Below are 27,229 nucleotides of genomic sequence, written 5' to 3'. Positions count from 1 at the left end.
CAAATGTTCAAGTTTCATAAGTATTCATTATCCTCAAATATTACTATGAACACATATGCTAAGTTCCTGAAATTTCAATGTAATATTGGTCGTCTGCAACGTCATTGTGTAATATGATTTCCAGAAGTTCATGAAACTGATACATTAAATTTCCACGCTATAGATGTATGAATAGAAACTACTCTGCATTTCAGGGACATCAGATGAAAACGAAGTTACTATATCCCTTTTTTATTTTTTTTATTTTTTTTGAGAAGGTAAATATATTTATATAAACAACACCTGAGGTTGTGCTGAAACCATATTTACAAGTGAGAAGAAAAACTGCTTCAGAAACCTAACAAAAAACAAGGGTGTCTATCATTGAAGCAATATCTTCGATATATCTCTGATTGGACCAAAAGCAAAAGAGTCTAAAGCAATTCAACTTAATCTTCTGAGTTGAATTTGTAATATCATCAAAACATCTGCAATTCCTCTCTTCTAGACTGTCCGCCAAATACAAGCTGGGAGTCTGGGACAATCCTTCATCTATCTCTGTATATCAATCCTGCTCCTGCTTCTTCCCAACTTGTAAACTCAGAATGGCACACTGATATGTCACATGAATTCCTTTTTTGGTTTTTGTTTTCTTTCCAATTTTTCGCTTTCCTTTAGTCACATGAATTCCTTTAGCTCATACTGCTGAAATCTATAGCCTATGGATGTATATATATTTATACTCTGCATCCACCGACTTAAATCGCAGATCCAAAGTGTAATGAATGTAGTGTACTCACCAACTTAAAACTGAGATTCTTCTCTACTAACATCAGTATGTACGCAAGGCCACATCTATTCCAAGAGGTCCTTGTACCAGATTGTAGCAGAAAGTATGACCTTCTTTTGCTAAGGTTGTCTTTTTGCTCAGGACCCTTATCCTTCCTAAAGTGGGATCATGGAGATTTAGGGATCGTTTGGTTGCTGGTTAGCGAAGTATTCCATGTATTAAAACTAGCAAAATTACATATATTGTTTAGTTACAAAAATGGGGAAAATTAATCTCCTCGTAGAAATGTTTTTTCTTTTTCACATAACTAATACATGTATAAGTTATGAGAAAATTATGTATTATTTTATGCATGGTAGAAAATAGAATGACTATACCCTGCATTACAGCTACCTATATAACCAACCCTTGCATTACTAGTACCTACATAACTCTATCCGACAACCAAACAACCCCTTAGGCTAAGAAAGACTTGGAAAATTCCTGCTTGGAGTAGTTTGGCATAAATACATTGCAGTTTTCCGAAAAAGAGATTACAATGCTAGATTTAACAGGAACCTTTGCATATAAGATTATGCTGCAATAGAATGTTACTTGCCTTATACTTTAAGTTACTAATTCTATTTATTACTGTATTTGATAGTTAACTATAATTATCTTTTAAGTATGACCTGATAGTGTCAAAACAGAGTTGAAATCTTTTACTTTATTTCTGACAAGCACAAAAGGCGAATTGTGCTACTCTTTAGTTCTGTTTTCTAGGATATCATAAAACAAGCAGTTCATTCAACAGATACTCTACAGGATGCAGCTAAGAGTTGGTTTATTTGCCACATGAAAAAGGAAAGAAAAAAGGAGAAATACTGATAACAGGCCGACTTAGATGGAATGGAAAGAATAGTACTTGTATATTTCTATCAAAGTCTCATATACAGATTGCATTCAATCCCAATTGCAATACAATGCTTATCAAGATGTGCGTATAAGTTTTAACTTCTAAACGGGCTCTGAGTCAACTTTTTTTCAATCTTATCAAATTTCAATGACTCTTTAACTAAGAATTCATCCTGATGGTCCAGTCGACTATAAGCATCTATCATCTTGTCCACCTCCAAATGAAAATGAACACTATGATCGTTAAGATCATTCCACCATATTTGATCCATCTATCAACACGATTCCTCTTTTCAATAAGTCTCATTACAGAATTTGATAACCCCAGTGTTAAGGACGTCTAATGCTTTCCGTTGAGCTCGCTGCAACACATAATCATATAAGATACCAAGAGTTCAATCATAGGGGGAAAGAGTTCAATCATAGTGGGAAAGACTTAACACGCAGTTTTGACAAATTGTGGACACAAACACTAGTCATGGCAAGGGCTTTTCTTAAAAAGAATAAATAGGAGACCATCTTATATTATAGTATGTATTATAAGGAAGCTTTTCTCCACGTTAACAGAGGGGTTTACCACCCAAGAGCCTACATAATTACCCTGAAAATTCTGCATTGTCAAACTAGGATAAGCAAATTTATGCGATAAGCTAACAATTTTTGCCCCAGATTTGGGAAAAGATTAAAATACTCAATGAACCAGAGCCAACCAACAGGAGCTCAGACAATATGACCTGCCAACAGTCCTCAATTTACATTTTCGCTTAGTTGCTGCCTTCCTTTTGATAGAAAAGAGGCAGTAGTAAGGAGTAAACTTGATTGTCATGCTTCATTCAACGCCCTTATGTTTGCCAAAAAAAGGATACAAACCGCCATCATCCAAATTCTCACCCTTCCCTCCTTGAACCCACACCTAAGCAGTTCAAAGTTAATTAAGAAAAACGAGATGACACACAGACTACCAAAAATGTAGACATTTTCCTCGTTAAATTAGGAGCATTTCCCAACAGTGTTTCCAACTCAGAGATATAATTGTAATAACAAATAAATCACGTATCTAATCTAGTACAATATGTAAATGATTGAATGAGGTGCCTGTTAACCTTTATATATCTAATGTATGGTCACTACCCAGTGTAATCCCACAATAGTGGGGTCTGGGGAGGGTAAGATGTACGCAGCCTTACCCCTACCTGGGTAGGGAGGCTGTTTCCGATTGACCCTCGGCAACCCTCCTCCTTTATCCGGGCTTGGGACCGGCAATGTGAGCGAGCTCACACAGGCGGAGTTATATATATCTAATGTATATAAAATGTAAATCAGGTGATCTATTATAGGTATCTTTAAACGATCCCTTTGCTCACCATATTTTGAAAAAAATCGCTGCCCCTGTTGCCAAGGTTTCCTCAAGCATTCTGGATGAGCTACGGGCAGATTGCATTGCTTGTGCTTCGTCATCAAAAATCCTCAGAACATGAGATGAATCACCGCTCTAGAACATTAACAAAATAAATTAGATGGAATACGTAAAAGTACTGAATGATTCATCACATCAGCACAGAAAAGGTTACATACAGCTCTCCCAAGTAATTCTGCCCTCTCCCGGACTTCTTGCATCCATCTCTGATGCCGTAAGTTATATTTATCCAGACTATCTCTATAAGAGTCAGCCTCTTCAGCCACTTGTTCCACTTTCCTGTACAAGTAAGACAGACTTTTAGTTATGGAATAACAACTTGTAATTTGAGCGAAAGACCAACTACGACTGAGCATACACACTGCAGAAAAGAATGACTCTCTCTTTGACTACCCAAAGAGTAAGCGAAAATAAATTGGTTTATGGAAAGTTGTGCTTTCTCCAGTGCATCTCATTCCACCATTCACGATTATTCTATATGAGAGATAAAAGTTTCTTAAGAAGTACAGGACTGACAATTTTGCACTTAGAAACCCTCATGAACTCATCATCACTTAACTTTTGGTTTTATTAATCAAAGGGTTGAGAAACTAATTCAGCCCCATCAAATTTGATGAGCCCTAGCCAAACTAGAATCATCAATATGGTTTGACTTAATTTCAAAAACTGAATACAAATCCTAACCAAATTTTCTCCTATGAATCACACATTGCAGTATAACCTAGACTGATAAGATAATCCCAAATCTGGAAATCTACCAAATAAATCAGGTGTATCTTTCAAAAAAATCTGATTATTGATGGATCCTACCAAATCATACGACATCATATTACCTCAAAACTGAGACATTTACAAATTTGAGCATGTCAAGGACCCAAAGAAATGCATTTTGTCTAATTTTATACTAACTCGATAGGAGCATTTTCTTGTGAAGGATCTAATATCATCATATAATCTGACATGCGTCGTGTCTAATTCGTTTTAAAAATATTGATAGCTTCATCTCAAATTAATCGGTGATAAAACTCCTGTCACGACCCGTCTAGAGGGCCGCAACGAGCACCCGGTGCTAGCCCACCCAGGCACCCTTGGCTTACACATATACTTACATCTAGGTGAGCCATACGATTAAAAATACATCTTTTTTTTTTAATCACGCTAATCCCATTGGACGACAACATCTTTAAATCATCATTGACATCTATGCCACATCAAATGTATATAAGCCGACGAGGCTATCAAAAGATATACAAAATATAGGCCGACAAGGCCGGACACGTCTAATCATACACACGTGACTACGAGCCTCTAAGGAGAGTATAACATATCACATGAGCGGGACAGGACCCCGCTATGCCCACAATTATGTACACAAAAGAATAAGTACTCAAAAGTTATGGCTCCGAATGAAATGGAGCTCTGCTGTGAAGTCTCTGAGAAAGCAGCTATGGATCAAGCCTGTCTCCCTGTGCACCTGCGGGCATGACGCAGCGTCCTCAAACAAAAGGACGTCAGTACGAAGAATGTACTGAGTATGTAAAGCATGATCAATATCAATATAGAAGCATAAATAGCAACATAAGAAGTAGCATAGGATGGGAGATGGCAATATTGTCGTCATATGCACTTACTTGCCTTTCATATGAACTTTCCCTTGCTAATACGTATTTGTGTACATACATCATTATCCGTATTCCGTGATAGTACCTGTACCATATTTGTGCTCGTATTCGTATACAGGCCCTTATTCACATTCATATACATAGTCATATCATATTCGTACTGATATCATATACATAGCATTTCCATAGCATACCCGACCTCGTAGGATCGGTGTTTCATACATACTTGGCCAATCAAGGCTCAAGGTTGCTCATACCTGGCCCTACCAAGGCTTCAGGGTTATCCGTACCCTCTGCAGAGGTGCGCGCATGTTACGTAATCATATACATACTTATTTACATATCATACCCGGCCTCATAAGCTCGGGGTTCTATAATAGTCGTACATATACATAATAGCTCATAAACATCTTTACTTTTAATCATCATTATAATAATCGTCATCGTTATTATCATTATAGTCATCATCAATAGCATTATCACTACTATCGTCATCCACCTCTTCTACCTTAATAGGCCTACTCGTAGTACGAGAAACTTAGTACAATCGTAGTGTATCAAGAATCGTGAGCTTACAAGCTCGCAAGATCAATTCATTTGGAAGACAACATACTCATATAGAGGATTTAGATGTTTGGCCAAAGAACCATGCCTTATGAAAGAAGGGTTAGCCTTACATACCTTTCCGTCGCACTATTCTACACTTGCGCGTTCCCCTCAACGTTAGCGTTTCTACTTTCATTAAAGTCATACTATCATTAGAATCGATAATTATCACACAGGGCTAAAACTAGGGGAAAATCGGACAACATTTCCTTCATCATCATAATTCAACTCCCAAACTTCAACAATACATTCACAATATCATAACAATGGCCATTAGTCATTCACATTATCCACATTCCTCAATTTACTTTCATTTGCCCATATCTATGGCTATAACACATGATTTCGTCCATTCACATACAATGTCTATTTCATGGTCTTTCAATGTCATTTATAACCCATTCATGTCACAATATAACAACAATCATGATTCGATTCCAACTAATTCTCTAAATGGCACTATTCATCATTCATGACCCATTTTACCATATTCTTCTACACTCCAAGTATTTCAACTCTCCAATATCTTAAAAAACATATAAACATCATGAATCTTACCTTAGATGTTGTAGGAACAAGCTTTAGTTAATAATACTCCACTTTGAGCAAAACCCTAGTTTATCTCCATTTGGATTTCTTGACCTTGGATGATCTTTGATGGTTTTCTTACTCTTGATTTACTTGTTTTATGTTGTTGGTCACCAAATATCTTTGAATTCTTGTGGAATAAATGTAAAGAGATGGTTTAGAGAGAAGGGGTGTGATGCAGAAGTGAAATGAAATAAACCTTGGTCCCCTTATTTAATGACTTGAAAATCTGATTTGAAGTGCACAGTGGTCGTAAACTTGGTTTACGGTCCGTATTCCAGTTTACGGACCGTCCTTCATGGTCGTATTTAATCATAACAGAACCAAAAACTCAGGCTGAAGCATGGTGATTTACGATCACGGTTTACGGGCCGTAAACCACTTTACGGTCCGTATTTTGGGTCGTATTTAACCATTTGATCAATTGGCAGAAAGTTGAAGTTTTGGAAGCCAAAATACGACATGGCAGTTTACGGACCGTATACCACTTTACGGTCCGTATTTCACTTTACGACCAACTGGCCAGAATGCAAGCCTGCAACTTTTCACATTTCCAAAACCTATAATTAGTCATTGTGGAGCATAACCTATCTCTTATCGCAATTGTCTTGGAATCTTATTTAGGGTCATCAAATGTCGTTTCTTACTCATGGAAACATCACACACTCGTGCTCATCACTAGGTCATTCACTTGCGTACCAACGGAAGATTTTCCGAGGTGTAACAACTCCTCAATTATAACTATGTAATTTAAAGAACTACATCATTTGCTGATAGCTAGAAAAAGTGAATCTTACAACATTTTCAGCTTAACCAATCAATCAACTATGCCTCAATATCAAATCAGTTGGTATGGCAGCCATATGAGTCCTCAACATCCACTCCATTGACTTCTATTTCTTTCCAATACTAAATTGTTTTCCCTCTTAGTCGAAATAAGGATTCTCTAAGCCTCACGAGAACAGCTAATTTAAAAAGAATTTTTACAAAAATATACAACCCACCATAATACATTACACCTACATAGCCATTTTTTCAATTTACATTGGCATAATCAACTATTTTTTTTTGCAACAGTGCTTATACATACGGTATCCAACGACATTATACAGTATTAACAACAACAACATACCTAGTATCAAACATTATATAACAGTATACACGTACGGTAACCAATGTGGGGAAAATTATGCCGTCTATTTTTGAAAATATTTACGCCATGTAGCCCATGCTTTTTGTATAAACACCCGATGTAGCTAATATTTGTGTATAAACACCTTTTATACACTTTATACAAGGTTGATACATTGTATAATGCTCCCCCCCCCCCCCCCTGTTATGTCCCGCGTTTTCGTATAATTGGAAATCGAGAAATAATTACGACTTGTGTGTTATAAGGACATAATTTGATTTTAGTGAATATGACTATGTTGGTTATGGAATTATTAATGTTAAGACCTCGGGGAAGGCCGAGAATAAATTTGGAGTTTCGGAAATTAGTTTCGGGAATTACAAAACGGGACTTTTGTGAATTGGGCCAAGAATTAGAATACAAAAATTGAAGCCCAAGAATTTTGAAGGGTGGCCGGCCTTAGCCAAGCCCAAACCCACCACTTTAATGTCATGTGCTATGCACATGACTACTAATGGATATATATCACTATGCCACACTTAGTATTTTTCAAGAAAATAGATCAAATTCAAGAACACCACTAAACAAGGGCATTCGGCCGAACCCTTTGAGGAGAAAGAAAAAAAAAATCCAAGCTTGTTTATTGATCCAAAAATCCTAGTTTCTACATAGTTGTGAAGTGCTCAAGACCCTCTTCAACGGGGTATAATTAGTTTGGCGCAAGAACGACGTTTACGACAAGTCGGGTTTTCAAGAAAAGGTAAGAATTTTGCCCCTTTAAGGTTATAGAATTGATGTGAATATGTTAAGGATTGGAAATAGAGGGAAATCCCGTAATTTTGATGTAAATAGAAAGCCGTGGGTGTGTGTGTATAGTGTGTATTGGCCGTGAGCCATAGAGAGGAAAAATGATGTGAATTGATCTTGGTTAAGTTGGAATAATGTGTTGTTGTGACCCTTATGTCATAAATGATTAATTGATAAATGGAATTGGCGTTGAAAAGTGATTTTGGATATTATCGGAAAGTGTATACCTTCGGTATCATTATGTATATCATTGAATATTTAAGGTGCTAGAGACTTTAGATATGAATCTATAATGATGTTAATGAATTCGGAATGAAACGACGTTAGTTAGAATGTTCGTCGTGAATTTTGATGTTTTGAAGGATTATGGAAAATAATGGATTTTTGGTGCAATTTCGTGTATGGCTTGAATTGTAGTTAGGATGTGATTGTATAAGTTTGAATGTGGAAATGAATGCAATTATGTAGATGTAGAATTGGAGTTTGGAAAGTTTGAATGAAAGCTGCCAACTTAGATAACAAAGTAGAATTTTGAAGCTAGAATGGCTTGATTGTTGTTTGTGTTGTTTATTGACGTGTGGGCTGTTGTGATTGATGTATTTTGAGCCGAGCTAAGCCTCAGGGATGTTAGATTTATAGGGGAAATGCTGCCGAAATTTCGGTAGGCAAAATTGGAGTTAAAGGCATTTTTAAGCCTAAGAATCTCAATTGGTAACTTTGACCATTTACAGATTTTTGACGAAACGGGACTGGACTTTCGGGAGAGCTTACGACGTCTGTGAGGTATGTAAAGCTTCCCACTCCTTTATTTGGCATATCTTAGTATGTTAGGCGAATATGAGAACTTCCGGAGCTTTTCTGCTCCTCGAAACCCGATCCACAGAAAAGTTACTATTCATTCAATTCGATTGAAGCCTAAGGGCTCTGTTTTGGCTAGAATGCCACCACTCGTCCGAAACCTATCGAAATGTGGTCGGGTAACCTAGGAACGACCATGTATGACCTTTGGCATATAAATGTTCGTAAAGACAAGTTCGCCACCTCACTTTGACTCGAGGTGGGCCCGCTACCCTGAAACGCCCTATTTGCCTTATTGGGCTATCTTTGTGAATAAAGTTGGATACGATACTTTCGATTGTGAAATTCCCTCCTATGAGATGTATTTTTAATATTATAATACGCTAAGTTACGTTTGGGGCTATACGTACTATTTGGAAATGTTTTGTGAAATGAAACTTTATATCGGCTAAGTATCCGACTATTTTGCATTATGATATGACTTATGGGTTTACTTCGTTTTGGAAAACTATTTTGAAGTACGAATTGCATTGGTTTGCTCACGACTCCGCTCGTGCCTTATTATGACTTTGTTCACCGGTTCCCGGGCCGGTTTTGGTTCGTGCGCCTTATGACAATTCGGCCGTATGCTGTGTTACGGTTCCCGAGGCTTCGCCATAGGGCCGGGTTCCGTTTGGAGTTATGCTGTGATATGGCTCGTGATGCGATACGCTCACCTATGATTATGCTTGTGTTCGGGGATGTACGGAGATTTGAAACCCTCTGGTGTTATGCTGTGTGTGGCGCCAGCGTCGGAGTGGCGACCACGTTCCTAAGCGTTTGCATGATTTCATTTGCATTATGTATACGTATATGATTTCGATATAGATTTTGATCTACCCATTTGTACTCCACTTTGACATTTGATTTGCTTTCGGTTTTGATCCATATTTCTGTACTCCGTGCTTTACATACTCAGTACATATTTCGTATTGACCACCTTTCTTCGGGGGCTGCGTTTTATGCCCGCAGGTGCAGATATCGGTGATCCTCCGCAGTAGGCTTCACTTCTTGCTATTCCGGAGTTCTCCTATTTGATCCGGAGTCCACTTTTGGTACAGACTCTTTTTGCTTTGTATATATTTGGTATATTTGACTATTTGGGTACGGCGGGGCCCTGTCTCGCCATATGTCTTTGTTTTGAGTTCGTAGAGGCCTGTAGTCATATATGTGGGGCGAGGGTCCTATGTATGTTTGTCTGATTCCGTTTTCTGGTCTTAAGGCGGTCTGTTTGTTATGCCGGCCCAAATGGCCCTTATGCTTATATTTGCACTTTTGACCGGCGATGTCCATTCCGCCGCTCAGTTTGTATTTGATATGATATTTTGATTTGGCACGACCGCTTAAGACATACTTGATATAAATTATGTTCGATATGATTTCGAAAAATTATGAAATAAGTTTGGATTTGAAAATGAACGTGTGATTCGGTCTGGGTACCCAGGTAGGGTGCCAGTCGCGGCCCACGGGGCTGGGTCGTGACAAAAGTGGTCTCAGAGCAGTTTGTCCTCGGAATGTCTACAGGCCGTGTCTCGTAGAGTCTTGTTTATCGATGTGTTGTGCACCACATCTATAAACGGGAAGCTACAGGGCATTTAGGATGTCACTTTCTTTGGAATCTTAGATCGTGCGATAGAGCTGTGCTATTAGGATGATTTTGACCCGACTCGCCTTTGTGTTTGCAGTGATGCCTCCGAAGAAGGCAACGGCGGCCCAGAAGGGCAAGGCGAGGATTGGAGAGACTAGCCAGGCACAGCGAGCTACCCGGGCTCGTGTCTATGATTTGCCTGAGGATGTGCCTCATTCTGAGGGGTCTGCTACACCCCCACTAGTACAGCCTGGAGCAGGACCTTCAGCAGCTCCAGAGGTCCGTGTACCCGCACCTGAGACTCCAGCTCCTCAGCCAGGGGCGGAGGATAGGACCCTGAGGGAGGCTGTACAGCTGTTGACTACACTGGTAGCAGGACAGGCTCGCAGGCGCGGGCGGAGGGACGACGATGATGATGACAGGCGGGACAGCCTGAGAGTTCGGGAGTTTTTGCTATGTGGCCCTCCAGAGTTCTTCGGGTCTAAGCCCGATGAGGACCCCCATGACTTTATTCGGGGGATGCGACGCTCACTGGACTTGGTCAGGGCTTCAGAGACCGAGTCAGTTGAGCTGGCTTCGCACCGGCTTCGAGATGTGGCTACCCACTGGTACGAGACTTGGGAGCTGTCTAGAGGAGAGGGTGCCCCTCCAGCCACTTGGGATCATTTTGTGACAGCATTCACCCGCCACCTTTTGCCCCCAGAGTTACGGCGGGCACGGGCTGATCGATTCTTACGTCTGCAGCAGAGGGGTCGGAGTGTTCGCGAGTATAACCTTGAGTTTGATTCTCTGGCCCGATATGCACCGGCAGTGGTAGCAGATATGTCCGATCGGATGCACAGATACGTTATGGGATTGGACCGGTATTTGGTTGATAGCTGTATGGCAGTGTCATTGCAGGCAGACATGGACATTTCCCGACTTCAGGCCTATGCGATGGGTATGGAGGACCGTCGCAGGTCTGATCCGGCTGGCAGAGATCGAGATAGGAGGCCGCCCAAGAGGGCTAGGTCCGCAGGTTATGCTGGAGATTCTCGAGGCGGACAGCCTCAGCAGCAGCCGTCAGACAGGCATTTTCCTCCCTCCGGCCGGGGTACTCAGTCAGGCAGCCGGAGATTCGATAGTACAGGACCGTCTGGGGCCAGTCAGAGCTCCAGAGTGGCAGGTTCACAGGTACCCAGGGGTCCCAGCCAGCCAGACCACCCAGACCCCGTTGTCCTCATTGCGGGAAGTCTCATCCCGGGGAGTGTTACCGAGCGACTGGAGCTTGCTTTTCGTGTGGTGGTCAGGGCCACTTTATGAGAGATTGTCCATTGGCTAGCGGTTCTGGTAGTGCTGCTCAGCAGACAGGGTCAGCCGCCGGTTCTTCTTCTGCTCCATCAGTTGCACGCCCTGGAGGGCGAGGTATTTCAGCACCGGCAGGACGCGGTCGAGGCCGCGGTGGCACTTCAGGTTCTAGCGGTCCCTCGAACTGCATATATGCTTTGGCCAGCCGCCAGGATCAGGAGGCTTCGCCAAACGTCGTCACAGGTACATTGCTGGTTTTCTCCAGATCTGTATATGCATTGATTGACCCTGGCTCTACTTTATCATATATTTGCCCGCTCGTTGCTAGTAAGATTGGGATAGTGTCTGAGCCTATAGAACCATTTGAGGTAGCTACGCCAGTTGGGGATTTTATTATAGCGAGACAGATTTATAAGGATTGTTCTGTGACCATTTATGATCGTAGCACTAAGGCTGATTTGATAGAGTTAGACATGCTTGAGTTTGACGTCATTATGGGCATGGACTGGTTGTCTTCCTGTTATGCTAATGTCGACTGCCAGAAAAAGGTAGTCCATTTTCAGTTTCCAGGGGAACCAGTCATAGAGTGGTTCGGATCTACAGCATCGCCGAGGGGTAAGTTTATTTCATACCTCAAGGCTAAGAAGATGATCCAGAAGGGGTATATCTATCATTTGGTTCGTGTGCACGATACTGCCGCGGAGGTACCTACCCTTCAGTCTGTTCCGGTCGTCAGCGAGTTTCCAGATGTCATTCCTGACGAGCTTCCTGGCCTTCCGCCTGAGCGGGAGATTGATTTTACTATTGAGTTGATGCCGGATACACAGCCTATATCTATTCCTCCGTACAGGATGGCACCAGCTGAGTTGAAGGAGTTGAAGGAGCAGCTGAAAGATTTGCTGGATAAGGGTTTTATCAGGCCCAGCACATCACCCTGGGGGGCGCCGGTATTGTTTGTCAGGAAGAAAGATGGGTCATTGCGGATGTGTATCGACTACCGGCAGCTGAATAAGGTGACTATTAAGAATAAATATCCCCTCCCCCGGATTGATGATTTGTTTGACCAGCTACAGGGTGCTAGACATTTTTCAAAGATAGATCTGCGTTCCGGTTATCATCAGGTGCGAGTACGGGAGTCAGATATCCCGAAGACTGCTTTCAGGACTCGGTACGGGCATTATGAGTTCAGAGTTATGTCTTTCGGGCTGACTAATGCTCCAACAGTATTTATGGATCTGATGAACCGGGTATTTCGGCCTTTCCTGGATATGTTTGTTATTGTGTTTATTGATGATATTCTGATTTACTCGCGATCAGCCGAGGAGCATTCAGATCATTTGAGGACGGTACTTGGCATCCTCCGTCAGCAGAAGTTATATGCTAAATTCTCTAAGTGTGAGTTCTGGTTGACTTCTGTGGCATTCTTGGGCCATATTGTCGGCGCAGACGGTATTCGGGTCGACACGCAGAAGATTGAGGTTGTGCAGAATTGGCCCAGGCCTACTACACCGACAGAGGTGCGCAGTTTTCTGGGATTGGCTGGGTATTATCGCAGGTTTGTGGAGGATTTTTCTTCTATTGCAACACCACTGACGAGGCTTACCCAGAAAGCAGCAAAATTCCAGTGGACAGATGCCTGCGAGCGCAGCTTTCAGATGCTGAAGGAGAGATTGATTACAGCACCAGTTCTGGCTCTTCCAGAGGGATCTGACGGGTATGTTGTCTATTGTGACGCCTCTGGTATTGGGATAGGATGTGTATTGATGCAGCACGGTCGAGTCATAGCCTATGCTTCCCGGCAGCTCAGACCGCACGAGAAAAACTATCCCACTCATGATCTTGAGTTGGCCGCGGTGATTCATGCTTTGAAGATTTGGCGGCATTATTTATATGGGGTCCATGTTGATATCTATACGGACCATAAGAGTCTCCAGTATATTTTTAGGCAGAAGGAACTAAATTTGCGGCAGCGGAGATGGCTTGAGTTACTAAAGGATTACGACGTCGATATTCTGTACCATCCGGGGAAAGTCAATGTGGTAGCTGATGCGCTTAGCCCCCAGTCCGTGGGCAGTCTGGCTGATGTTCCATCTGATAAGAGAGATTTGGTTCGTGATATTCATCAGCTGGCCAGCCTCGGAGTCCGTTTGGTGGATTCTGGAGATTCTGGGATTTCTGTTCGTCCAGTTGCTGAGTCATCTATTATTCAGGAGGTAATGCAGCGCCAGTTTGAGGATCCTCTTTTGATTCAGTACAGAGATGTGGCCCTTAATAAAGCAAAGACGCAGTTTGAGATCTCGCCTGACGGAGTATTATTATATGACGGCAGATTCTGTGTACCGGACGTTGCGGGCTTACGGCGGCAGATTATGGGCGAGGCCCATAATGCACGGTATTCTGTTCATCCTGGTTCCACTAAAATGTATCGGGACCTCAGGTGTTTGTATTGGTGGGACGGCATGAAGAAAGATATTGCTGAGTTTGTTAGTCAGTGCCCGAACTGCCAGCAAGTTAAGATCGAGCATCAGAAGCCCGGTGGATTATTGCAGGAAATGGAAATTCCAGCCTGGAAATGGGAGATGATTAATATGGATTTCGTTGTTGGATTACCGCGCACTCCACGCAGGTACGACTCTATCTGGGTTGTTGTTGACAGGCTGACGAAATCAGCCCATTTCCTTCCGGTTCGGACTACTTATTCGGCTGAGGACTATGCCAGATTGTATATCAGAGAGATAGTCAGACTTCACGGAGTCCCTATATCTATTATTACTGACCGAGGTACCCAGTTTACAGCAAATTTCTGGAGGTCATTTCAGGAGGGATTAGGGACTCAGGTGAGTCTCAGTACAGCTTTTCACCCCCAGTCCGACGGGCAGGCCGAGCGCACTATTCAGACGCTCGAAGATATCTTGCGGGCCTGCGTTATTGATTTCAGGGGCAGCTGGGATGATCATTTGCCGCTTATTGAGTTTGCCTATAATAACAGTTATCACTCCAGCATCCAGATGGCTCCGTACGAGGCCCTTTATGGCAGGAGATGCAGGTCTCCTATTGGCTGGTTTGACGTGGGCGAGACTAAGTTGATTGGCCCAGACGTGATCCAGGAGGCTGTAGATAAGGTAAAGCTTATTCGAGAACGATTATTGGCTGCTCAGAGTCGACAGAAAGCTTATGCAGATAGATGACGTCGACCGTTAGAGTTCCGGATTGGCGACTGGGTATTCCTAAAAGTGTCGCCCATGAAGGGTGTCATGAGGTTCGGTAAGAAGGGTAAATTGAGCCCCCGGTACATTGGACCGTATCAGATCGTGCGAAAGATAGGCGAGGTCGCCTATGAGCTAGACTTACCATCCGACTTGGAGGCCGTACACCCGGTGTTTCATGTGTCTATGTTGCGGAAATGTATTGGTGATCCTGCCAGGATATTCCCAATAGATGACATTCAGGTGACGGAGCAGTTATCTTATGACGAGCAGCCTGTATCTATTCTGGATCGACAGGTGCGGAGACTACGCACTAAAGAAGTGCCCTCCGTCAAAGTCATGTGGCGCAACAATAATCGGGAGGAGATGACTTGGGAGGCGGAGGATGAGATGATGAAGAAATATCCCCACTTGTTTCCGACATCCACAGGTAATCTAATTTCTTTTTCAGTTGTTGTGTTGATTGATAAAATGAATTATGTATGTCATTATTAAAAAGGGACACTCCTGCCTTGATCATAAGACCTTATAAGATTAATTTAACATTCGGGGACGAATGTTCTTAAGGGGGGAGAATGTTATGTCCCGCGTTTTCGTATAATTGGAAATCGAGAAATAATTACGACTTGTGTGTTATAAGGACATAATTTGATTTTAGTGAATATGACTATGTTGGTTATGGAATTATTAATGTTAAGACCTCGGGGAAGGCCGAGAATAAATTTGGAGTTTCGGAAATTAGTTTCGGGAATTACAAAACGGGACTTTTGTGAATTGGGCCAAGAATTAGAATACAAAAATTGAAGCCCAAGAATTTTGAAGGGTGGCCGGCCTTAGCCAAGCCCAAACCCACCACTTTAATGTCATGTGCTATGCACATGACTACTAATGGATATATATCACTATGCCACACTTAGTATTTTTCAAGAAAATAGATCAAATTCGAGAACACCACTAAACAAGGGCATTCGGCCGAACCCTTTGAGGAGAAAGAAAAAAAAAATCCAAGCTTCTTTATTGATCCAAAAATCCTAGTTTCTACATAGTTGTGAAGTGCTCAAGACCCTCTTCAACGGGGTATAATTAGTTTGGCGCAAGAACGACGTTTACGACAAGTCGGGTTTTCAAGAAAAGGTAAGAATTTTGCCCCTTTAAGGTTATAGAATTGATGTGAATATGTTAAGGATTGGAAATAGAGGGAAATCCCGTAATTTTGATGTAAATAGAAAGTCGTGGGTGTGTGTGTATAGTGTGTATTGGCCGTGAGCCATAGAGAGGAAAAATGATGTGAATTGATCTTGGTTAAGTTGGAATAATGTGTTGTTGTGACCCTTATGTCATAAATGATTAATTGATAAATGGAATTGGCGTTGAAAAGTGATTTTGGATATTATCGGAAAGTGTATACCTTCGGTATCATTATGTATATCATTGAATATTTAAGGTGCTAGAGACTTTAGATATGAATCTATAATGATGTTAATGAATTCGGAATGAAACGACGTTAGTTAGAATGTTCGTCGTGAATTTTGATGTTTTGAAGGATTATGGAAAATAATGGATTTTTGGTGCAATTTCGTGTATGGCTTGAATTGTAGTTAGGATGTGATTGTATAAGTTTGAATGTGGAAATGAATGCAATTATGTAGATGTAGAATTGGAGTTTGGAAAGTTTGAATGAAAGCTGCCAACTTAGATAACAAAGTAGAATTTTGAAGCTAGAATGGCTTGATTGTTGTTTGTGTTGTTTGTTGACGTGTGGGCTGTTGTGATTGATGTATTTTGAGCCGAGCTAAGCCTCGGGGATGTTAGATTTATAGGGGAAATGCTGCCGAAATTTCGTTAGGCAAAATTGGAGTTAAAGGCATTTTTAAGCCTAAGAATCTCAATTGGTAACTTTGACCATTTGCAGATTTTTGACGAAACGGGACTGGACTTTCGGGAGAGCTTACGACGTCTGTGAGGTATGTAAAGCTTCCCACTCCTTTATTTGGCATATCTTAGTATGTTAGGCGAATATGAGAACTTCCGGAGCTTTTCTGCTCCTCGAAACCCGATCCACAGAAAAGTTACTATTCATTCAATTCGATTGAAGCCTAAGGGCTCTGTTTTGGCTAGAATGCCACCACTCGTCCGAAACCTATCGAAATGTGGTCGGGTAACCTAGGAACGACCATGTATGACCTTTGGCATATAAATGTTCGTAAAGACAAGTTCGCCACCTCACTTTGACTCGAGGTGGGCCCGCTACCCTGAAACGCCCTATTTGCCTTATTGGGCTATCTTTGTGAATAAAGTTGGATACGATACTTTCGATTGTGAAATTCCCTCCTATGAGATGTATTTTTAATATTATAATACGCTAAGTTACGTTTGGGGCTATACGTACTATTTGGAAATGTTTTGTGAAATGAAACTTTATATCGGCTAAGTATCCGACTATTTTGCATTATGATATGACTTATGGGTTTACTTCATTTTGGAAAACTATTTTGAAGTACGAATTGCATTGGTTTGCTCACGACTCCGCTCGTGCCTTATTATGACTTTGTTCACCGGTTCCCGGGCCGGTTTTGGTTCGTGCGCCTTATGACAATTCGGCCGTATGCTGTGTTACGGTTCCCGAGGCTTCGCCATAGGGCCGGGTTCCGTTTGGAGTTATGCTGTGATATGGCTCGTGATGCGATACGCTCACCTATGATTATGCTTGTGTTCGGGGATGTACGGAGATTTGAAACCCTCTGGTGTTATGCTGTGTGTGGCGCCAGCGTCGGAGTGGCGACCACGTTCCTAAGCGTTTGCATGATTTTATTTGCATTATGTATACGTATATGATTTCGATATAGATTTTGATCTACCCATTTGTACTCCACTTTGACATTTGATTTGCTTTCGGTTTTGATCCATATTTCTGTACTCCGTGCTTTACATACTCAGTACATATTTCGTACTGACCCCCTTTCTTCGGGGGCTGCGTTTTATGCCCGCAGGTGCAGATATCGGTGATCCTCCGCAGTAGGCTTCACTTCTTGCTATTCCGGAGTTCTCCTATTTGATCCGGAGTCCACTTTTGGTACAGACTCTTTTTGCTTTGTATATATTTGGTATATTTGACTATTTGGGTACGGCGGGGCCCTGTCTCGCCATATGTCTTTGTTTTGAGTTCGTAGAGGCCTGTAGTCATATATGTGGGGCGAGGGTCCTATGTATGTTTGTCTGATTCCGTTTTCTGGTCTTAAGGCGGTCTGTTTGTTATGCCGGCCCAAATGGCCCTTATGCTTATATTTGCACTTTTGACCGGCGATGTCCATTCCGCCGCTCAGTTTGTATTTGATATGATATTTTGATTTGGCACGACCGCTTAAGACATACTTGATATAAATTATGTTCGATATGATTTCGAAAAATTATGAAATAAGTTTGGATTTGAAAATGAACGTGTGATTCGGTCTGGGTACCCAGGTAGGGTGCCAGTCGCGGCCCACGGGGCTGGGTCGTGACACCCCCCCTCGGTATAATGTTGTATAATATTGTATAATGGGCTACATGGTGCAAATATTTTCAAAAGCTGTATATTTTTTAATTTTTTTAACAATGTGTCCACCTTGTATAATATAATTGTGTGTAAGAGGTGTTTAAGGGAAAACTAGGGTAACCCAGGTAATAAAGGAAAAACTAGGCTAAACCGGGTAAATATTCTTTCCCAGTAGACATAGAGCGTAACTTTCCCATCTCAACTATAGGAACCCTTAATTCGAAAATATCAACCAACAGAGAATAAAACTGCAATAATAACCGTTTGGAGTTTTTCGAATTCCGGAATTCAACTTAATTCTATGTCCAAACAGTTTTCTAGAATAATATTTGGGAAAAAAGTGAAAATGATCCATGGCCAAAGAGGCAGTTAGGATTCTCTAAACCTCACACGAACAACTAATTTAAATTTTAACTATAAGAATCCTTAATCGAGAATATCAACCAAAAAAGCAGTCTCAATCCTTTTCTAGAGATCAGGTTGAGATATAGATCTGCAGTGACATTCCATTTGGGAGCAAAGTGAATGAATTTGACTCACATCTTTTCTCAAATCCTCAATGGAAGGATCACTCAACACGGTATTCGAAGAAGAGAAGTCAGTGTATTCTTTACGTTCGAGTCTCTCTAAACCATCTCTTGTTTTGAGCAACACAAGCCGGGAACTCTGCTACACTTCCGATAACGTTCCCTATCATGATCTCAATAATTATTAGTAAATAGGTGTTGTCAGCCAGGTTCGATGTTGAATACAAGGGGAGGAAGAGTAAATAACATTTAAAAGAGACGGCTCACATTAAAACATTATTAATGAGCAGCAAGGGTGGAGATTATGCCACGTGGCCTAGTGTAACACTCCGTAAATTCGGGTTAGGTGTGAATATGTAAAAATCTGGTGTTAAGATGATATTATATCTATATAAATCCATGTTTTATGAATTCGGGTGGAAGATGGTCATTTTGAAGTCAAACCAACAATTGAAGTTCTTAAGGGCTCTTAACTTCGCTTAAGTTTTGATAGGACTGTCGTCTGGGCGATTTTCATGAAAATTTGTTGCGAATTTGGAAAACCTTCATTGATGAAAGTTGTAGATCTTTGAAATAGCTTTCCAACGGTAGGTCTCCTGGCCCGAGAAAAGCTATGTACAAAAGGTTATGCCCGTTTTACTAAAGGGCACAAAAGCTGGAGAATTCGCCCAAAGTACGCCCGGAAAGTACAGGCCGTACTTTAAAGTACGGGACGTCATTTTGGACGTACTTCTTCCGTTATTCACTGGTCTTGGCAGCCTAAATACGGGCTACAAGTACGGGACGTACTTCAAAGTACGGGACGTACTTGTAGGCCGTATTTTCTCCGTTTCTGGCAGAAAATTGGGTTTGAAATGGGCATGGTCTTCTTTTGTTCCCATTTTTTTCATCCTTCCAAACCCTAAGGACGAAAATCATCTCTCCAAATATTCAAATCAAAGGTAAGAACACCCTTAACATTACTAATCTATTCTAACATCAAACTCATGATTCTTACTATGATTCTTGTGATCAAAACCTAGGGTTTGCAGCATAATTCTTCCCAAAGTGATTCAAGCTAGGGTTTGGGTGTTCTTCATTATGAAAGTGAATTGTTAAACTTTGTTTAACGTATTAAGGTATGTCTCTTTAAAAATAAAATCCTTTTTGAATATAAAAGAACTTCATACTACACTGCTTCTTGAAGGATCTTCAGTGAGATTTGATACCATAGCACCTGGTGAGAGCTTGAGGTGACTGATAATGGCATCAATCCAAAGAAGGAGTGTTCTTGTTTGCAGTTTTTCATTGTTACACTTGGCTGCTCAAACAAGGACTAGGCTTTTCTTTCATTTCCTAGGATAGAGTAGTATAGATTTTCTTATTTTCCTTCATTTCTTTCTATTATATTTCTCTTTTTTCTGTAAATACTATTATTCATTTTAATAAATTCCATCAACATCAGGCTGATTGGCTTTGATTAAAAAAAAAAAAAGGTAATTTGTATATCTCTTTTAAAAAAATCCTTTTCACTATGAAGGTGTTTTGTATGTCTATATTCCAAAAATCATCTTTTCAACTATGTCTACTTGTGAAGTGCGCTTATATTGTGAAAGCATGAATTGTATTTGAGAATCCTTTCTTGATTGGTTGTATAAGTTATAACTCTTGTTTGGTGGAATTTATTCTGGAATTAAAGATGATTTCTTTTAGACAAGGTCATGCGTGTGTAGGGTCAAGCCCGCATCGAACCTTATACAAACTATACTACTTTGTGAAACTCGCTTTTCCCATTATTGGATGATTGAACTTAATCTTCTAAAGGTTGGACCTTAAACTTGTTATGTTGTTGAATGGGTTTCTTGAACTTGAAATTGAATAAGAGATTTGAATAAGATTCTAAATCGGTTATGACTTGAAATGCCTCCAGTTTGAGATGATGACTTGAGAAGTGAGATTCGGCTCTAAGCTATGATTGATGATTCGGTAATATACCATGATTTGTATTTTGTTGGTGTTTGGGCCTGTATGGGCAAGTTGTACTAATCCAGAGGACGATTGACCTCTGTTGCTTCCTGGCGCGGAGTATCTATTGTTGTGCTAGTCCAGAGGACGATTAGCCTCCGTATCTTCCTAGACCGGAGTGTCTATGGTTGTGCTAGTCCAGAGGACGATTAGCCTCCGTTGCTTTCAAGCCCGGAGTATCTATTGTTGTGCTAGTCCAGAGGACGATGAGCCTCCGCGGTTTCCTAACCCGGAGTATCAATTGATTGATCTTCCTGTGAGTGGCTTGTTTCGTATCTTTGTCACACCCTAACCTTACCAGGGTGCGATGGGCACTCGACCCTTAGTTAGGGCCGAGCGAACCCGCAGACTCTTATTACACACATGATATCTTTGGACTTTTAAATCAAATACAAATGAAATTCATAGTAAATGCTTTCAGAATATTCTTTTCATCTTTCTTTAATCAAATAAAATCTGTAACCACATGGATTTTATAACATAACACAAAATGACACGCCGGCTGATGGAGCCGCTTACAGACTGACTTTCAATACCCACGACTCTGTCTGCAAAGTCTCTAACATTTATCAGAAATCATAACACATATACTCTGACTCGGCAGCACACCAGGAGCAAGTGGAGCTTGCCAACGCCGCTGGAACATCTTCTATATTGACTTCTACTCATCTGGGTGTACCTGCGCGGCATGAAACGCAGCCCCCGAAGAAAGGGGGTCAGTACGGAATATGTACTGAGCATGTAAAGCATGAAATACAGAAAACAGAACCATAATCGAAACGAACAGTACAAGAGTGAGTACATTATCCAGATTACCAAAGCGCTTATTTTCCAATCACAAATCGTGTATGCAGATGTCATATGTCAGAAAAAGTACAGATCCAGAATATCAGAATGATTGTTTCCCAAGCACAGATCATATATGCCGAAGTCATATGTCAGAAGAAGTACGGATCCAGAGTGTCAGAATATTTGTTTTCCAGACACACATTATGTATATCAGAATCTTATATCGTATGTGTGCATATAACAGATCCCGGCCCTCTCGTGAGGGATGCGGTGAACAGAATCATATAACAGATCTCGGCCCTCTGGTAAGGGACGCGGTGAACAGAATCATCATATGCCAAAATCATATATCATATATGCATGTAACAGATCCCGGCCCTTTAGTGAGGAACGCGGTGAACAGAATTATCAATGCATGTCAGAATCATATACCATATGTGCTGATAACAGATCCCGGCCCTCTATTGCGGAACGCGGTGAACAGAATCATCATGTGCCATCCTGGCCGCCATCCCCATATCATCATCTACAGATATACATATAACAGAACCCGGCCCGCAAGGGAGAGGGATGCGGTGAACAATGCAGAGGAAGGCGCACGATAACAGAACCTGGTCCGGGACGCAGTGAATAACATACTGAGACTTGCACGAATAGAGTAGTGCGAAATCATATGCACACAAATCCAGACTCGATAGATACATACACTTACCGAGGTTCGAAGGATCCTAAATACATTTCAAGTCAATCGGAGTTAGTATATGAAAGTTACAGACATTTTTACCACAGAACTTTTACGAACATTTCAAAGCAAATCCGAGATGTTTTACGAAAGTTTGGGACATTTTACTACAGAAACCTTTTTGAACGTTCCAGAAGCTATTTTTAGAAAATCAAAGCAACAATCATATTAGGTACCTTTTGAATATCGTTATGGATCGAATCAAATAAAGCTTTTGGAACCATATGTACGTATCAAAATAAATCAAAGACTCAACGGAATAATCAAACGTGCTATCAAAATCCAGACATTAGTCATACCAATATCTCTCGAATACCATACAAAAATATATCAAACAGAACTTCAGACATTAACACATACAGAACTCTTTTAGGAACAAAACTCTTCATGCTCATCTCGTTGTCCAATCCTATAATAAGATCGATCATAAGGAATATACTCATATCAAGAAGTGAATAAGAATCGTAAACAAACTCAGAATCAAAGAATAGAGTAATCCCCAGAGTACATATCATACCTTATTTGGCTCTACAACATGCCAAAAGAAAGAAAGGGTAAGCCTTACATACCTGTTCGACCGCTTATAAACTACGCTTATTAGCAAAAACATACCGGTAGAACTCTAAAAAAACATATTAGCAATGAAAAGGAACCTTAATCTTACCTCAAGTGTGCAGCTACCACGTCCGCCCCCTTCTTTTTGGTTGATTTTTATCTCAAATTGGAGGCAACGCAACATAGAACACTTTTCTCTTCACGGGCTTCGGGATTCGGGGCTCAGATTTTGGTCAAAATTGATCTTTCTCTCTAAGCTCTCTTCTCTCTTTTTCTCCAGAATTTTCTGGGTGTTTTGTTCCGAAAAATGAGGAGAAAAGGCTGATATATCACTTAAATAAACATGGGTCATGGGCCTAACCCGGTTGGGCCTGGATTAGGCCTAGCCCACTGACCTTCCTGCCTTAAAACGTCCATATCCCCTTATCCCGATGTCTCCTGTGGACCCCCGACCTATGGTTGGAAAGCTAATTCAATTATCTACAACTTCTATTTCTTGGTATTTTTCCAAATTCCAGACTTATAATACCGTTTTTTCCCCTCGAAGTGAGATCACCCGAAAACGTTACTTAAAAATATTTGTTTGGAGGACTTCCACTTTGATTTGGCTCAAGGGTCCTTCTTGAGTTGTGTTTAACTTCACATATGTGATTCATATAACTCGTCACGTGTTCCAAAAAAATATCGATGTGTGGGCCCCACCTCCGCTTACAAATAATTCGACGTACAAAAAAATACGAAATATAATACTATCAACGTGAGTTTAAATTATGTAGTAACAACGTGATTGTCAATGTTTGAGGAAGCACGTGTCACGCTCAGGCTCTGAAAATGCGGGGTATAACATCCTTCCCCCCTTTGGAACATTCGTCCTCGAATGTTTAAACTAAGCTCGTACTCTGTCCATAATCCCATTCTCGGGTACATCCATTATCGAATCATCCTTCTTCTAATACTATCGTAATTGATGCATTATTGCATCATCTTTTTCCTACAACCTGGTCATTTAGTTGTTCGGCTCTTGTTGTTTTGTAGTCTCCCTTTACTGGGTGGTCATTCCATAGTATGCATCGTAGTTATTCCAATATCTTGTTAATGTTTGTCCCCTTCACCGGAACATCGTTCAATTCCTTTTCTTCCTGATGAATTATTTTCAGTCCAATCTTGAAAGATAACCTGCAATCACTCTATTCTTTTGCTGACTGACCCTTATATCTTATTGAACTCGCTTTCTCCTTATGAGTCTTACGTTACGGTGCCTTCCAAAACAAATCCACACTTCGGTCTTCAATCCTTACTTTTCAATTTTAAGCCCAATACGTTTCTTCCATCGATTCACTCAATGTCCGTACTGAAATGGATAACGATAACAACTATATCATTTTCGTATAACTCTCACTTTTTGTTTTAGGGTCTATAATTGTCACATCTTAGGATTTGTCGTTCCAATCTCTACACTTATACTTTCCTTACTTGCTTCCCCCCTTTTAAAGTCTTACTTATAACACTCATAAATCCATTACCTCATCTCCGATCTTGAATTCATGTACCCCTTTCCTCAATTCCCTTTTCAAACTACATCATATTCATGCCATTCCCCATAATTTATAGTTACAGTACTTTATGTGTGAAGTCTTAACATACTCATCTTGCAGTAATGTAATTCAATAGTACAGCCAATGTTGCAATCCAAACAAAGGATGTATTTTACTTAACTCAACCGTTAATTATGGGTCAATATTTACCTTTGCTCCAATTAACAACTCTGTCCCATGGGGATACTTAGAATACTAGTATGTCAAACCGTCTGTACCCTCCGTGTAGTACCATTTATCCCATTCTTCAATAATCAGCATTCACTGGTAGCGTCATCTTTCCCTTTTCTTTCCATCTCCGTTATTTCTCTCTTTCCCGTAATTAACTTACGGTAACCGTAATTGCATTTCCCTTAAGCCGCCATCTGTCTTATCAAGGATCTAAGTCTCATGTACAACTAAGACCCCTTGTGCGTCATAGTCTTTTGTTCTTGTGTTGTACTCAGAATTGATTTCAACGACAATCATAATCATATCTTTACTTGTTATTGGTGATATCCTTACTTTATCGTCTTATTATCACGTGGTGAACTCGCAACTCATAGCCACATCTTTCTTTCCAGCTTATTTCTTTAGGTACTTTACTTGTTCTGTCTTAGTATAAGGTATCCGTAGGAGATGCATCCTCCTTTTTCTCATAATATGACTACTTCTTAGGCTTGTGTACTTCGCCTGTTTCCTTTTCTTTCTATATCCCTCGACACCAGTATACTTGTCTTTAATTTCCTTGTATTGGCGATCGTTTCATCAATCGTTATTCCTTGTTGGCTCTCCGGCGTAGACCCCTCACAATTATAATTGGGCATAGCTTCACGTTGATAGTTCATATAATTCCATAGCGTATACTCTCATATTCAGTATAATTAATGGTCCATGAACTATTTTCTACTACCCGGCGGCCTCTTTTATTTTCCAACCATAAGAATAGCGTTCTTTCTTTTCTTCGAAAAATTACTAACTACCAATCGTTGTTACTTCGTTATAATAGTCATCATCCGAAATGTCCTTTGGATTTGTCATCCTCTCCATTATCCCTTGTGAACTTAGTTTGTACACCTTTCTTGCTCTCTTTGTTACTCACGCTTTATTACTCTATTCGATCGGTGCCTTCAATATACCATAGCACCGGTTGCTGGGGCATACATGCCCACTGATACAATCACATGTAAAATATTATACGCATTCATATATAGGTATATATATAATTTCTACCATCTCGCCTACAAAACATTTTCAAACGCTATTCAAACTTATCCTAATTTCAAAGCTGAGATGCACTTTCTATCTCTTCACCAATCTAGTCTGCCTCGTCCTACGCGACTTCTTATGGTCTCCAACCATCCCGTATACTCTGATTTCCCTTAGGCTACTCTAACTTCTCATTTGCCTCTTATGTCTCAATTTATAGGACCTTTAGTTCACTTCCCAGGGGGTCACTCATCCCAAAATTTCTCCCATCTTAGCACGCTTAACCTCGAAACTTCGATTGAATCCGGTGCCTTAATGCTGATATAATCACGTCCACTTCCTCGCATGACCTTTATTACATGATCTGGAGCAAGTCGAAGTCTTACAGATTCCGAGACCTCCTCGTAACACGTCCTTTCCTTTACAATTACTATTTTACCCCTTTTCAATCCTCAATATTCACCTTTCACTTTCGTGTATAACTACCTTCGTCCCAGATTCCTAGATTCCCGATGGTAGTGATCGCGCCTTCATCGCCCTGCCAAATCCATAACCTTTCTGAAACAACTCACCCCACTTATCGGCCATTTACAATATTTACTTTCCACGCTTCTTTCCTATTAGATGTACCTAACTAAATAGCCTGAGTTTGAAAAATTATAACAGAATCTTCTTTACCATTCTTACTATTCAGAATCTGCACACAGCAAATACCAACAATGCCTCACAGGGCATATATTTGTGTACGACATATTCCAGCCACCCAGGGCTCCCAATTTCAGGTAACAAAACAAATATGTTCCAACTTACCTTTATGACCTTCCATATCATCACTCAACTTCTCTCGTCGTATGTAAGGCTTACATATAAGGAATCTCATTACCTACGACTTGACTCTATCGCACGATCTGAGACAGAAAGAAGGTCAACAATGTTTATAAATGTGGCCGGCTTCACACCCATAAATAGGACTCTGCTGGACACGACTTTGCAGACAACCCCTAGGACAACCTCCTCTGATACCACTTTGTCACACCCTAACCTTACCAGGGTGCGATGGGCACTCGACCCTTAGTTAGGGCCGAGCGAACCCGCAGACTCTTATTACACACATGATCTCTTTGGACTTTTAAATCAAATACAAATGAAATTCATAGTAAATGCTTTCAGAATATTCTTTTCATCTTTCTTTAATCAAAAAAAAAAAATCTGTAACCACATGGACTTTATAACATAACACAAAATGACACGCCGGCTGATGGAGCCGCTTACAGACTGACTTCCAATACCCATGACTCTGTCTGCAAAGTCTCTAACATTTATCAGAAATCATAACACATATACTCTGACTCGGCAGTACACCAGGAGCAAGTGGAGCTTGCCAACGCCGCTGGAACATCTTCTATATTGACTTCTACTCATCTGGGTGTACCTGCGCGGCATGAAACGCAGCCCCCGAAGAAAGGGGGTCAGTACGGAATATGTACTGAGCATGTAAAGCATGAAATACAGAAAACAGAACCATAATCAAAACGAACAGT

General features: G+C 40.8%; 1 pseudogene; it reads right to left on the bottom strand.

Annotated features, from left to right (window-relative positions):
• Nucleotides 1-1,776: 1,776 nt before the first annotated feature.
• On the bottom strand, nucleotides 1,777-20,026 carry LOC132639507 (membrin-11-like; annotated as a pseudogene).
• Nucleotides 20,027-27,229: the final 7,203 nt, after the last annotated feature.

This window comes from Lycium barbarum, chromosome 5, assembly GCF_019175385.1.
Source record: "Lycium barbarum isolate Lr01 chromosome 5, ASM1917538v2, whole genome shotgun sequence".
Classification (NCBI taxonomy): Eukaryota; Viridiplantae; Streptophyta; class Magnoliopsida; order Solanales; family Solanaceae; genus Lycium; species Lycium barbarum.
Note: the sequence above shows the minus strand (reverse complement) of the source record. Positions and strands in the feature narration are given on the sequence as shown.